Source organism: Anopheles gambiae, chromosome 3 (assembly GCF_943734735.2).
Source record: "Anopheles gambiae chromosome 3, idAnoGambNW_F1_1, whole genome shotgun sequence".
Lineage (NCBI taxonomy): Eukaryota > Metazoa > Arthropoda > Insecta > Diptera > Culicidae > Anopheles > Anopheles gambiae.
The window spans coordinates 40,049,749-40,064,320 of record NC_064602.1 but is presented as its reverse complement, the minus strand read 5'-3'; the positions used below and the strand labels follow the sequence as shown (position 1 = coordinate 40,064,320).

Here is a 14,572-nt window from a genome sequence, read left to right as displayed (position 1 = left end):
TTCGAGGGTCTTCATTCTCTGGGTGGTTACTAAGGCATACACATACGCTTGTTTCAAATTTGAAAATCGTTTCATTTTTCGGTTCATTTTTAACGCAAACCCAGTAGAAACAGATTACTTGATCATACACGCTTCGCACTGGAAATGCCGCACATCAATAGAACCGTGCTTAGCCAGAAGTCATGCTCCCAGCTTCACAAGGCGTTCGCGTGAAAGATTGGCATTTTTGTCTCTGCTAGCCCAGCCGTGCAAGATTAGTTGACCTCCTTGACCTATCCCCTCTTGGAAGTGAGACAGCATTCTCTAATCGGCGTCTGTTGCATCGGCAGCGATCCGTAATGCTATAAAAGTGATGTCGGGAATTTCGACCTACGATCGATGCTGTTCTTTGCACTGTTTTGTGATGCATGTTTTCTTAGACGCTTAGGGTTGCTTTCCTTCGTTCAAACAAGGATCACACCGAGAATCTGCGTTAGATTTGGTGGTATCATAATAAGAAAAGCACGAACAATCTGCCTCGCGAATCGTACAATGAGCATCCAACCCTAGGGCGCAGGAGGCGTTTTACAAACAAACGGATTATCTGTTGCACTGTTCATAGGTCAAGGCGTTGAACCTTGCTTGATACAGTGGCTCATGAATCGCGTGAAGCTACATTAAAACTCATGCTTTTAATCGCAAAATCAGCACAAGCGTGTTTTGCTTCAATGCAACAGAAAAGTCAATTAAATTTCTTGTTGTTTAAAAACGATGATCATGGAAAGGTTACCACGTTCCATTGTAAATAGAGTAGATATTGTATGTAAAAAATGCTGCTAAAAATAATAAATGACTTAAATTGCACGGATTGTTAAAAGCGATTTATTTCAAAAGTATAGAAAACACATTTTTTCACAGGAAATCCAAAAGCATAGGATATAAAGAATGGAAAAAAGCATAGGATATAAAGAATTGAATAAAACACCTACAATAAAATCAATTCAAATTAAAGCTTTTGTTCATTACTTGATTTAAGACGGCATGAAGACGAACGCAGTCATAGTCCTAGCGATGAGCGATATACTCAATAACCTAATAAATCATCCCTTATGGCTTACTTTGCATTTTTATATGCTCTTAAATTCAATTTCAATGACCTCTCGAGATGGTTTCGTTCCGAATTATTTGCCACTTGGAAACAATAGAAGCAATAGCAACATTTCAACCATCGTTCGTCATCATCGGCATAGCAGCGAAGGACTACCCACAGGCGGTCCCGAGCACTCTTTAATCGATCTAAAAGTCAGCTGAACAGTCTTTGTTAGTATGAATGTGTGATTGACCGGTGACTGATTACCGCACACGAATGACCCGGCACCAGTATCCTTTGAAGAATATTTAAAGAAATCAATTTACAATCATTTCTTTTCGATCAAAAATAGCGACATAGCCTTTACCGGATGCGCGCACGTGCCATCACCAACCTGACCCATCTTCATCGGGTCCTCCGATAGTGTGTACACGGTCTGGAAGGATCGCTTTCCTATCCCCCACCGGTAAGGGAAATCAGAGGTAACTTTGAAAAACTGCTACGGTTGTAAATAGAACATTGCCATCAATCGATTTGGAAAGCTCTGGGAATGGATTTTGGTGGGCACATTTTGTGTTATTATGCATCACCTGGAAATTGGTGAACGCGAAGGAATTTTCCTGTTGGAGAGTGTAACTTGGCCCGAAAGCGTAGGACCGATCGCAGAATGGAACGACGTCCGGGAGAGAGACAAGTGAACTGTACTGTGAATTTACAAACTGTAGATTGTGCAAAGTAACAGCAACAAAGGTGCTTGTTGCTTATCACGGATTATTTGTTTTACATCAATTGTTGTTTAAAACGAATCTTCACTGTTGGTTGTGCATCGACCAAGGCGCTACGGAAACCAGATATCCTAACATCCTGGTTCCAGCAGTATGAATTATTCATGCTATTGTATACGCGTTGAATTGCTTGGTTGATGGTTTTTCGTTATTGCGGGTTGAAAACCATGACAAAAAATCGTTTATCGCTGCTGGTGAATTTGGATGTTCACAAACATGCAATATGTCGTATTTCCATGGATTATCTTACCCATGCTATAGTAAAACACTCGAGGTGAATCCCTGTCCAATCCCTTGCCGATGCAGTCAGCTGTGTGCTTTGAGTTCTGTTTATGGTACTGCGGTTTGTTCTGCTGCATAGGTCCGTTGCATTCGCAGTGTAAACTTAACCGAGTGAAAGAAACTGCTTCCAACAACTGCCAGCAGCAAACGATACAACAAAACGCAAATATTTATGCTCACTTGCTGGTTTCGAGCGGATGCTATTGCCATAACAGGATCCAATATTCAATGATGTATGGTAGCACAACGAAACAGAGACTGCGGTTCGGAAAAAAAACTAGCCAGTGCGAGTACATACTGTGCTACCAAAGAACCTTTCGAAGTGTAGGTACGTTACCTAGACAAAACATAGAGCCTTTGCCGGTATGCGTATGTATGTAAGTGCAGTGAGAGTGTCGAAGGGATTTGAATATGGCCTTAAAAGCAATCATTCTTTCACCATGGCTTGGCAGGATTGGCTTTCAGTGACTAATTGATTTCCCTCCATACCAGGCATGGCGGCATGGTCCATTTGGGGCTTGAACCCATGACGGGTATGTTGCTAAGTCGTACGAGTTGACGATTGTTCCACGAGACCGGTTTAATCGGAAGTTACATCATATTTTGTAATTATCGGGTTGTAAGAAGTATATGCCAGTTACATATTTCAAAATTATTATTGTAGAAGCGATACTAAAGAATAAAGCTAATGTAAATAGCTGGCATTTGAATTATGAGTGTTCAGAACTGTAAACATACTTAAAGAAATGCTATTAAAGTATCGCCGAACATGTCAACCGATACATCCGAATTATTCAATAGCTTGCTGAAATAGTCAAATCTATACTCGAACAACAACTCGCTGAACATGTCAATAATCTTATCGAAATCCCCTTAAGTCGTCAAACTAAACTATTAAAAAACGATCTTATGCTTCGTAAGCTAGCTATAAAATCTACATTGTTTCCTAACAAGTTTTAAATGTTGGCCATTTATAACAGAGGGTCGTTGGCTCCAAAATATGTGGATCTTGATTCGATTTGTAGAATAGCTTTAGCTCTAAGTATCCTGCAAGGTGCCTGAGTGATATTTTTTTCAAGAATAAACGTCATGTAAAAAAACGAATTTGTACAAAAACAATTGTTTTAAAAGTTTTTGTACAAATTACCATTGTGCCGTCATTCTGCTATACTGTAGTTGAAGTCATTGGAGCTAGTGGTAAAAACGGCCGAATAGTTGATTTTTCTCACTTGCTCAAATAAAGAGAAGAGTATAGATATAGAGCTAATTTGTGGATTTCAAACTTGTCCTTTCTTATATTTCTTTTGTCCCATTCTCCGTTCTTACTACCGTTGATGGACAAGATGAATTTATTTCTGGTTTACTTTTGATGCCGTTCCACAGCCACACTATCGCTTTATCGTAGCGAGTCCAGTCGAAACCAAAGCTTATCGTTCTCAAAACCCCAACAACTTCGTATCCAAAACGCCTTATAGGATGGAAATGCAAAACCACATCAACTTCTCACCAATAGCACAATCTAGGCTTCAACTGTTCTTCATTGGAGTCTTTGTCAGTGGTTTAGATATCAACAATCGTGTCACTCCGCTCATTGAAGAGTCAAGTGGCGATGGTACCCAGTGATAAGATTAGGCAGTGTCACGATTTTTTGAAACCAAATTTCATACCGCACCGAGTACTGGTGCACTGCATCAACACACCCGGTACGTAATGACCGTGAAGTATGATGACCAACTTTTGCTGGCCAGCTGACTTCCATTCTAGTGAAGCTGCCTGTGTCCTTCGCTGTACTAGAAATAAAACCAAGTCAGAAAGAAAACAAACAATGCTGCATGACACATATTGCGTTATGCAAAAGGCTTTAAATTATCACCTCATTCTGAAAATTCCTGTAAACATGCAACTGCCTAGTATGGTCGATCTATGGATTCAAAGGAAGTCTTCTATTTGTAAGTGTTTTTTCTTTAAAAGCCTTTTCGAGGAATGATTTAGAATCACGTGAATCAAATTGTAATGCAAAAACTTATTCAAATTGGATGCAATCATCTGCGTTCAAACATTTTATTGACGCTTTTACCTGACACGCCCGTCTTTTATAGCTCCCTCCGACATGGCTACGATTGTCGTTGTACAAGAGAATGTCATTTCCTTCTGAAGTTGGCGGTCTTGACAGCATCTGCATCATCGCTTACCTGAAACGGAAAATAGACAAAAAGACACAATTCATCAAAACCAAATTTCGTAATGATCAGCGTAAGCCCTCGATACTGCTGCCCCTGGCTCCAAGACCCTAAAACCTCTAACCGAGCAATCAATCAGTAGCACATGGGCACTTGATTAGTATTTCCAAATCGATAATGAACGGAAACTACGCCGGATGCCCTGATTTGCTTCGCACTCGATAATCGTGTCCCCCGCAACCTAAAACTCTTTGCCAACTGCGAAGCATCACCTTGCTCTCGTAGTTGCTTCGACACTTTGCCGGGCGTCTACAATGAGGAAATAACAGCGTTTAAATTGGATTTTGCATTCATCTCTAGGAAAAAACCTTGATTTTCGTCCCGATAATCGAATTAGTTCCGTTGCCGCACGGGACGAAAGCGCACTGCCGGAAATGCTGATTGCAACTTCAGCTACACAGCCCGGACAGTCGAAGCTGTTTTTTTTTATTTCCCAAGCGTTTGGTGGGAAGAGAACGAAACAGAAAAGAAAAGCATCGGGGGAAAACAAACAAAACAAAAAATAACACAAAGTCTTTGGTACTCAGCATTCAAAGTCCAAACGACTCGATAAATTGATTGCTTTCGTTAGGAGTTTGGTTCAAGCAAAAATCGGCCCAACGGTCTTGTTGAGAGCGTCATATACTAAGAAAAGGAGTGTGCACCTGTTGGAGTGCGATTTGTGTGTGTATTCAAGAAAGCAAAAACTGCTAACAAATCTGGTCCCTATTTTTTGAAGTTCTAGCGAAGAAGTGGCTGAGACGGGCTATAACAGCCTTTTAAGGAGCTGCAAATCGGACAGGCACGGTTGTTTCGACGTCAAACTAATGTTTGGAAGCAGCGGACAACGGGAAAACGGGTCCTATGGCGAGTTTTACGGTTTGTTTCATGCTAAAAAGCTTTTGCCGCCCGAAAGCTTCTAATTGGTTAAAATGAGCAGAGAACTGAATGTCGTTTGCTGTTTGACAAACGCCATTTGCCATCAGATTATCGCTAATCCATCCGAAACGATCCCAGAATCTGGTTAGTTGGGAAATGTTTTAAACCGCATTATCTTGAGCAACCACCTCATTACAGCTCGTTCGCTCTCAGCCTCTGGATCGGATGCAATACCAGCCCATCCTAGTGGTTGCTGTGTTAAAAGAGTCGTTAAATGATCATTTCCTGTCATCTTTCACCACGCGTAATCTTTAAAACCGTTGTTCGGGCACAATAACCTCCCAATAAACTGTTTCAACATTCCTGTCTGCGTACGATGAGTTTGCAAGAAGGCTGGTGGGTAAAATAGAGAAAATTAAATTAATCATCCTTCCCTTAAAATTATTTTCTTGCTTCACAGTTTGCCTCGGTATGGCAGATTGTCCGCTTAGCTTTCGGTTGGGGATTTTTAAGGGCTTCTGGTCGCTGATGGCTGATAATAGAAAGCCCCGCTACGTGACGGAAGTAGCGCTGCCTTTTGCGAAGGTTTTCTGGCTGCCAATGTTTATGTTCTCATTTCCTCTGCACTCCAGCTGTCAATAATGATGCGTGCAATTAGAAGGCAGCAGCGAATAGCGAGTATTTTGAGCAGTGTTGTGAACGGTGATCATCTTTACATCATTTCGCTTATGTATGTATTGCTAAGTTCCGTAAAGTCATTAGACAAGACGGAAATGATGAGGATTTCTAGGTGCGCTCACGGGATAACGGCGGGGATTACCTTCACACAACCTCACGGCCAAGGCCAGATTACAAAGATCAGATCAATACCTTTCGTCGGGAGGTATAAGCCATTGCTTTAGCACCACCTCAATGCACATCTCATATGTATTAGATCGCAAATCCGACATAATTCCATCAAACGACATGCGGTTTGGAGATTCAATTTCGACAAAGCTGACTACCGCCAGACCAGATCACACTAGGTGAATGTGTATACCATCTGGTTGGTGAATGTGTATACCATATAGCAGCAGGGCGATACATGCCTCTTCCAGGATGTCGTAAACAATTTTTTATTACTTCACGAAACGATCACACCATCGGGGAGGATAAAGCGGCGTATGAGGCCAATTGACTCAAAGTCTTTATAAAAATACAGAAAAAAATCGGAGAAGACAACGCAAAACGTTAAACGTAAAATTTGTCATGTCATCATGGCATTTGAAGAGAGCGAATGAGGACTTTGGTCATTCGTGTGAGGTATCGTTGATTTCCGCGATCTCCCGCGCACCCGTGCGGAAGTTGATGATATATCTAAAGTCATTTCGATGGAAATATAAAATTATGCAATGTACACGGACCCAAAAGAAACTTTATGTCTCAAGACAAATGGTAGTTTAAGATAAGAAACTCGTCACTGCTCGTGGCTTCTTGTATTTCAATTGAGCAGATAATATGATACAGAAATGAGCCAAGGCACGGTTCCCTAAAGGGTAACCGATGTTTCATCCCGTGAGCTTCTCCATCCCTTCAAGTATAGGGGAAGGTAGGTAAAGACGGACACTGCGGGTTAGATTGACATTTCTGAAAAATACATGATAAAAGTAATTTTCGAATAATTCGACAATCCAGCATCAAAACTGGAATCAAAATAACACATTTTGATAGCTGTGGATCGTAAACCTTATAGCTTTAATTGTTTGTATTTTCAAATATATTTTTACATAAATGAATTGCTGTGATTGTTACTAGTGAAAGAACGAGAATGAAAGCAATAAAAAATCTTGTTTTCTGGTGGTTTACGCATCGTAAAACCAACGTGAGACGGGCACTCTGTCGTAAGGAAAGATAGACACCGAATTTGTTGATTTATTTTACTACTTATATCGATTGGCGATAAATTAATATATTTCGAAAATATAAACCATTCGGCAACTAGAAGAAGCATGGAACTATGCGAGAAACGAATCATCTGTTAAATTAGCAGCCATTCGTTATGCTATTACTCGCTCGATGCGAATGTGGCGATTCGCGAAACCACGACTGGGAATCATAAATCAACAAAAAAGTGGCATGGCATATGATATTGTTCAGAAATAGATGAAAGATTCTATGATTTAATAAAACTGGGTGAGTTCTACGACATGCTGGAAAAATGACTTCACTGATGAACTAGTCCCCCAAACATGCTGGGGTTAAAAACTTTCCTTGGAATAATTTCTTAAAGTAAAGATTTAGACTGTTGTTCTGCATGCAGGAGCTACATCAGCTATGCCCGATATTTCAGTAATGCTTCTGATTCTGCATTCTAAGAGGTGTTAGAAGCGGCTAACAATTGATAAATTCACGGATGAATAAATCATCGTTGGAATTGGCCAATAATTGGTTTATGTACGTTCCAGAACTAGGAAAGCAACAGGATTTTTAAAATACTGTAAACATCTTTAAATTTTGACACTTTCTAAAGGTTTCCATAGTACCCTTCATGGTATCCATCTTTCTTATATCAAGTGTCCGTCTTACCAGAACTTTTCAAAACTGCATAGAAAACACGTTAAAAAATTCAAAACATTTTTTTTTTATTAAATAAGAGTTTATGATGATGATTCAATTTATATGGTCGCTTTATTTATATATGTATCCCTAAATTTGAACCATTTTACTTAACGTGTGTGTGGTTACCTACCTTTCCCTACCATCTTAAAACGTTTTCTCATCTACGGTTTCTATAGGTTTACCGTATGTTACCGGGTAAGAATCAGTGATGAATGAAGTGTACATGAAGTTTAAAGATGAAGTGACATCACGAAAACCCATTAAATTCAAAGCTGTTTTCTGCTTAGTTGAAGGCTGTACCGATCTTGTTCTATTGAACATGCACGAGCATGTATTGCGCAGAAGAAACCCTGTTCTAACTTGAGGCGTTATGCAACCAAGTCGACAATATCGATAAACGTTACTTCTATTAATTGTATTGGTCGTTTTCCAGAATCTTCTATTATTGTTCCATCGTTAACTTGATTCAACGTTCTCCTTTTTTTTTCTTAAGCCACACGATATGCGACAAACAGTATCACGATTTGCGTTTTTTAATAAGAATCCAATCCAATGGTGGAAGGAGCTGCTTGAAGTCTTAATGAAACGCTCGATATAATAAAATTAGCTTACTATGCGAAACGAGTACTACGAGGCATCTCTCCATAAATGCCATTGATGTAAAACCAAAATTAATTTGCTCACACGGCTGGGAATTATCAATAACACCAACGCACCTCCACCAGCTACTTGCAGCTAGATTAGGCTCAGAAAAAAATAATATTTATTAGATCGGAGGTGTTTCGGGTGTGTTTGTTTTGAAAAAAAAAAAAAAAAACTGTCTGCAGATCATTTTGGTGGGATATGTTAAGACACCTTCTGTCACTCACTAAAAATTATCAGGTACATGACACAAAAATAAAGCTCTGTTTCAAGCACCAAAACAATAGTATGTATTGTGAAATTTGAGGTTTAGTTTGCTTTAATTAAAGGTTCCTTTAGTTGTTTATGATTTTATTTAAAGTCAATGTTTCCTGCTGAATTAAAAAATAATAATTATAACATTTTTTAGAAGAAGAAATTTCTAAATATGCTATTATTATTTTTTTGCTAGCCGTGCGTGAATATTCGTATCTACGTAGCATGTGTATAAAGCGATACGTTCATTCGATGGAGACGCCTGGTATCTCACGTCTATGTGTACCGAACATTCGGTTTGGAACGAAATAGCAGCAAATTTATTATATTCTATTTTTTATTAATCATGTTTTCTGATACTGTCAAAAAGATGATATTGTGTATCATTTCTCAGTTACAAATAATAGTAATTAAACATGCAAAACTAAAAAAGTGAAATACATTCCCATGTTGAACACCTATAAAACTTTTTTGTTTTTGTTTATAATTAAAACACACACAACACCTTATGTTGTACCTTGCCTTCTTGTTGTTCAAATAAAAAGGAGCTTATAAAAGTTTATCGATTGTTTACAAAAAAACATCACAAAAACTCTTTGAACTTTATTGATTTTATCTTTATATGTTAACGGCAAAGTCGTATTGCTTGCCAACAAATAATTTAAATATTTTGAAATCAGGAGTCATTGAGTTTCAACAAAAGCCGTCCTTTGCGATTATTTCTTCTGCTATTTCTGCAATAAATCAATGAATTTATAACAAGGCAGATTAAGTAGGCAAAATTAACTTTCATACCGCATGGAAAAGTGACATCGTGATAGTGTAGGAGGTTTGTTGAAAATATGTTCACGGATAAAAAATGATTTATTTCAACGAATTTAAAATGTGAATTTTGTTTTAATAGTCTCTAATAAAAGATACTTTGAAGGTCAATGTTGTAATTATTATTAAATACTAGCTGGCCCGGTAAACCTAGTTTTACCCCACATTTTATTAGTTGCCGATTAAGTATTTGAAGTTGCAAATTACTTATCCGGCACTATAACCGCTTTGCGGTCTTGGCCTGCCTCAGGAGTGTCCGTAACCGCTCACGGTCTCGCGCCTTCGTCTGCCAGTCCGTTAAGTTTAGTTTAGTTTAGTTTAGTTTATTAATCGATGGACTATGAAGCCCTCTCGAGTCAAAATTTGTTTACAATACATTACATTAGATAACGAACAGAACATTTATATATTGTTATTGTTGAACGCATTCCGAACACTTAAAAGTGAAGTCAGTTCCGTTATCGTCATTCCAGGCTCATAAATATCGTTAGCTGAATTTAATAGACGGCACATACAAAGAAGGGGGTTGCGAGAGCCAAATGTTGTTCGGGTTTCAGCGACTGCCAGCATTGGTCGGCGACGGAGTATTCTGGCAGGAACATAGAGGTGAATCCTTGAAAGCAGCTCGGGAAAGTCGATGGTTCCGTTTAAGATTCCCGTGATAAATGCTAGTCTGGTGTGCTCAACACGTTCGGCGAGAGGCGGGATTCCAAGCAGCAGACACCTAGTTCTGTAGTCGAGACGACGCGGCCAATCACGGAGGGCGAAGCGCGTTGCCTTCCGTTGAATGGACTCTAGCCGCGCAAGTGCCCGAGTAGATGCTGGCCACCAAACAATGCTAGCATATTCCAGCAGTGGTCTGATAAGTGCGCAGTACAGTGTCTTGAAACACATAGGATCACGAAGCTCGCGCGTCATGTTTATGACCAAGCCAAGTAGACGATTGCCACTAGCGACTACTTGGTCTATCTGTTCTTCGAAGGAGAGTTTAGCATCTAGGAGGACTCCTAGATCCTTTACACAGTTCACTCTTTCGAGGTTCTGACCATCAAGCGTATAATTAAACAGCGCTGGAGCTCTTGAACGGCTGAATGAGATTATGGCGCATTTATCGATACAGACGCTTAGTGCATTACGCTTGCACCAGGAGACAAATTCAGTCAAAGTGGCTTGAAGTTGAAGATGGTCCTCGGGCTCACGGATTTCACGATAGATTTTAGCATCATCTGCGTAGAGTAGGCAACTGTTATCCGGGAGTGCCGTGCACAAGTCGCTTATGTAGAGCAGAAACAACAGAGGCCCCAGGTTGCTGCCCTGGGGTACGCCGGAAGAGGCACCGATAGATCTAGATTGGTGGGAGCCCATTCTAACTGCATATGAACGACCACATAAATACGATTTCATCCACTTTACCAGGGGTGGTGATAATCCAATTCTATCAAGTTTTGCCAGAAGAATGTTGTGGGACACACTGTCAAAAGCCGCCTTAATGTCCGTGTAAATGGCATCAACCTGCATACCATCATCAATGGACTTATAACAGCCGCTAACGAATTGCATCAGATTTGTCGTAGTTGATCTCTTAGGCATGAATCCATGTTGGTTAGTGCTGATGTATTTGCCGGCAGATGCCATTAATGGTTCATAGATGATTAGCTCGAACACTTTGGCGCAGGCAGCTAAAGAGGTAATACCTCGATAGTTCACTGCTTCGTTTTTGCTGCCCTTTTTGTGGATGGGTGTTAGCCAAGAGACCTTCCACAGTGATGGAAAGGTTCCTGTGCGCAGAGATTCGTTAAAAATCTTAGTTAAAACAGGAGCTACCGATACGGCACAACGCTTGAGAATTGTCGCTGGGATACCATCTGGCCCCTCGGAGTATGACGACTTTAGACGCTCGATTTTTTGGGTAACCAGGGTCTCGGTGACGATAGGTAGCGTGACATGAATTGCATCTGCCGGAGTGTTCACGAGCGCGGAAGCAACAGCCTCCGGAGGTGTGATGTTAGAGATAAAGCTATCCTCGAAACGCGTGGCGAACAGTTCACAAATATCTAATGGCGAGTGTGCACAATTATCCTTATACCGAATAGTCCCGGGGAGGCCAGTTGACTTGCGCATGTTGTCGGCAAAGCTCCAAAAGCGGCGAGGGTACTTTCGCAAGCTTCGTTCAGTCTGGCGTATATATCGACGATAGCAGACTCTATTATAACGTCGATAAAGTGCATGAGCACCATTGTAGTAAAGCCGACACGGTGTGGATCGATTAGCGCGTAAATTGTCATAAGCGGCTCGCTTTGCTTTTTTTAGGGCATGTAATGTGCGGTCACCCCACGGCGGTCCGCGATGGGGCTTTTTAATAGGAGCACATTCACGCAATGCGGCCCGCATAAACTCTGAGAAATCGTTCGTGGCATGGTCAATGGATGTATAGTTTGAGCATTCAAAGGATTGGTTGAAGGAGCAGATCAGTCTCTTGAGTTTAGTAAGGTCAGCACGTGCGTAATTGAGCTTTATTTCCGTAACAGTGGTAGCGTGATTCATAGACGATGCTGTGATTTCCAAATCAAATTCGAGCGGTGGGTGATAGCAGTCTATTGGCAGCAGCGGGTGCTCGCTGACGCGTATGAGCGAAGAAGTTGCTGCACTTGACCAATTCCCGTATGCAAGGTCTAAGATGCGCCCCATAGAGTTAGTGTTGTTATTAAGTTGGTAAAGCGCATTCTGGTGCAGTCCATCGACGAATTGGGCGCTACGAACTGAACTAGTATGAGGTTCAAAAAACACAAAAGGGGTTTCATGATTCGATTGCGCAGGCGACCAGGAAAGAGCGGGTTGGTTAAAGTCTCCCACGAGCACGAATCTGTCGTTTGGACCTAGTGTGTCGCAAATGCTGTTGACGGTGTCCAGTAATGCATTTATTTTTCCTTCGTCCGTGCTATGGTTGGGAGGAAGGTAGGCAGCAGCAATGAATAATCGGTACGTCGGGAGCTGAATGCAGATGCAAGCGATTTCAAGTGTTTGCGCAAGCACTGGAAGCGCATGAGAGCGGAGAGCGGAACTCACCGCAATTAGTACTCCACCGCCTCGAGATAGAGAGCTGTTTGCGGCATTTCTATCGCAACGATAGACACAGTGCGCATCGCCAAATAGGAGAGCTGTGGGAAGGCTGGGATCGAGCCAAGTCTCAGTGAGTACCACAACATCATAGTCCGCTTCTAACACAGTTAAACGGAACTCATCAGCTTTGGATCGTAAACCTCGCACATTCTGATAGTATACAGTTATAGACGTGGAACGGACATTGAGTGGTATGCGTGTGTAAGTTGGTGCAAGGTCATCGGTGAGAGTGTTGTTATTTCGTGTAAACAAATGACTAGTCAGATTCAATGGCACAGTGCCTTTTGAGGAAACAGTTGTGTGATTATTACTTAAGAAAAAAGTGTTGAATAGTAGTTTGGTGCATTTTAACGGTGTTTGGTGTGGCTGTAGTTGTTTTTGGTGGAGCAGGCGATATTAAGGTACAATTCATATCGGGTGATACTTGTACAGGGTGCATCGGGCTATGTCGAACAGGTATAGGTGTGTTTGTGTTGGTAAGATCAGGACGATGGTGAGACGGCCTTTGCGGGAGTGAGATAAACTCACGCACACCGAGCCCGACCGGCCAAGATCCTGCGGTAAGTGCTTTATCTCGAAGAGCAGCGATAATTCTAACCTTAAAAGTTAGTGAACTAACTGAGCTAATGGTTGTTCCCGCTTTCAGCAAACTAAAAGCGATGACGTCCGTGGTGTCCAACTGTGATTTTACCATCGACACTACCTGGTCAACAGTTACGGTTTTGGCTAACCTAGATAGATGTAGCCACATATAGTTTGTTCTTGGTAGTTGTGACACGGTTGGGATCGACGTGGTGGTGGTATCGGTTCCTGTTATTATTGGTGGTAGTGAAGGGCGATTTCTTTGGTGAGTATTGTCGGTGTCTGTATTTACAGGGTATAGTGGAGCATTGTCAACAACAATGGCTTCCGTGGATGCAACAACGTCGCGGAACAACCTTCTACGCTTTCCACTCGGGAGGGCATCTGGGGGCGGTACGTTGAAGTGTTCGCTAGGAGCTTGGTGAGCCGCGGCAAAACTGGCAAAGCCCTCACGGATTTCGTGCATCACAGGCGGGACTAAAGCAGCTTTCATCACCTCGACAGCGGCAGTAAGAGCCGCCTGGAAGCCGACCTGCATACCCGTTGTTTTGACTGCTTTACTATGTGGGTTGCCAAGAGCATTCGAACACCCTACACAGCTCCAATGAAGAGATGCCGTCCGTTTTACCTCTTCGATCACAGTGAAAGGTAATTTAGTGCACGCTGAGTGATATACAGCATCACAGAACGAGCACATAATACCACACTCAAGCGATTCAAGTGGCACAGAGCAGTCACAACAAACTCCCTCCATTTTAGTTGCCGTTGCAGATAGATGCCACAGGACTCAGGAACAAACGCAGGAAATACAGCAAAGTCAGGAATGGTTGTGACGAACGATTGAAGGCAGGACTACCAGGGACAGCTTAAGTCACAGCTAAGCGGCAGTTTGACGAAAATAAGGCCGAAACGACAAAATAATTCACGGATTTACGCGGAGCACAGTGAGAAAACACACTCTGTCGTCAGCTGTCAACTGTCAACTTTTGCAAATATAGGTGTTTAAATTCACATTTAATTTTTTATTCATTTTATTTGTTTTCATTGATGTCATTGTCGTTAATTACTCAAATAATATGTTTAAGAACATAATTTGGAACAGTAAAACAGTGTAGAATTACGTAGATTGATTTATTTACATGAAAATAATTACATACTTGTCACACACATATAACTACTATGAATCTCTAATGCAAATCTCGAAGCGCTAATGAATGGACGATATTTTTGGTTAATCTGTCTTTAGCTAGTATGTATAGATTGGAAGGTTTACCCACGCGAGAACATGCCACATATAATTGTCCATACGAAAAACACGA

The 14,572-nt window shown here is 41.2% G+C and overlaps 1 long non-coding RNA gene across 1 annotated transcript; it reads left to right on the top strand.

The window, feature by feature from the left end:
• The first annotated feature begins 12,947 nt into the window (after positions 1 to 12,947).
• On the top strand, positions 12,948 to 14,241 carry LOC133393356 (uncharacterized). Its single transcript, XR_009766120.1, has 3 exons — positions 12,948 to 13,231; positions 13,318 to 13,901; positions 14,013 to 14,241. It is a non-coding gene; the product is annotated as an uncharacterized LOC133393356 (long non-coding RNA).
• Positions 14,242 to 14,572: the final 331 nt, after the last annotated feature.